The sequence below is a fragment of the Triticum urartu genome, chromosome 1, assembly GCF_003073215.2.
Source record: "Triticum urartu cultivar G1812 chromosome 1, Tu2.1, whole genome shotgun sequence".
NCBI classification, from domain to species: domain Eukaryota; kingdom Viridiplantae; phylum Streptophyta; class Magnoliopsida; order Poales; family Poaceae; genus Triticum; species Triticum urartu.
Window position 1 is genome coordinate 38473923 of NC_053022.1, and position 1630 is coordinate 38475552.

Below are 1630 nucleotides of genomic sequence, written 5' to 3' on the forward strand. Positions count from 1 at the left end.
TGTGAATATCAAAAGATGTAAGGTTGATAATGATAGTCCCACATACTTGTGGCACTACCGCCTTGGTCACATTGGTGTCAAACGCATGAAGAAACTCCATGCAGATGGACTTTTGGAGTCTCTTGATTATGAATCATTTGACATGTGCGAACCATGCCTCATGGGCAAAATGACCAAGACTCCGTTCTCTGAAACAATGGAGCGAGCAACCAACTTATTGGAAATCATACATACTGATGTGTATGGTCCAATGAGTGTTGAGGCTCGTGGTGGCTATCATTATGTTCTCACCCTCACTAATGACTTGAGTAGATATGGGTATGTCTACTTAATGAAACACAAGTCTGAGACCTTTGAAAAGTTCAAGGAATTTCAGAGTGAGTTTGAGAATCAACGTGACAGGAAAATCAAGTTCTTACGATCAGATCGTGGGGAGAATATTTGAGTCACGAATTTGGCACACACTTAAGGAAATATGGAATAGTTTCACAACTCACGCCGCCTGGAACACCTCAGTGTAATGGTGTGTCCGAACGTCGTAATCGCACTCTATTGGATATGGTGCGATCTATGATGTCTCTTACCGATCTACCGCTGTCATTTTGGGGCTATGCTTTAGAGACTGCCGCATTCACTTTAAATAGGGCTCCGTCGAAATCCGTTGAGATGACACCGTATGAATTATGGTTTGGGAATAAACCTAAGCTGTCGTCTATAAAAGTTTGGGGATGTGATGCTTATGTGAAGAAACTTCAACCTGAAAAGCTCGAACCCAAATCGGAAAAATGCGTCTTCATAGGATACCCTAAAGAAACTATTGGGTATACCTTCTACCTCAGATCCGAAGGCAAAATCTTTGTTGCCAAGAATGGATCCTTTCTAGAGAAAGAGTTTCTCTTGAAAGAAGTAAGTGGGAGGAAAGTAGAACTTGATAAAGTATTGCCTCTTGAACCGGAGAGTGGCGCAGCTCAAGAAAATGTTCCTGAGGTGCATGCACCGACTAGAGAGGAAGTTAATGATGATGATCATGAAACTTCAGATCAAGTTACTACTGAACTTCGTAGGTCCACAAGGACACGTTCCACACCAGAGTGGTATGGCAACCCTGTCCTGGAAATCATGTTGTTGGGCAATGGTGAACCTTCAAACTATGAAGAAGCGATGGCGGGCCCAGATTCCGACAAATGGCTAGAAGCCATGAAATCCGAGATAGGATCCATGTATGAAAACGAAGTATGGACTTTGACTGACTTGCCCGTTGATCGGCGAGCCATAGAAAATAAATGGATTTTTAAGAAGAAGACAGACGCGGATGGTTATGTGACCATCTATAAGGCTTGGCTTGTCGCTAAGGGTTATCGACAAGTTCAAGGGGTTGACTATGATGAGACTTTCTCACCCGTAGCGAAGCTGAAGTCCATCCGAATCATGTTAGCAATTTCCGCATTCTATGATTATGAGATATGGCAAATGGACGTCAAAACGGCATTCCTTAATGGTTTCCTTAAGGAAGAATTGTATATGATGCAGCCGGAAGGTTTTGTTGATTCTAAGAATGCTGACAAGGTGTGCAAGCTCCAACGCTCAATCTATGAGCTGGTGCAAGCATCTCGGAGTTGGAACATTCAAT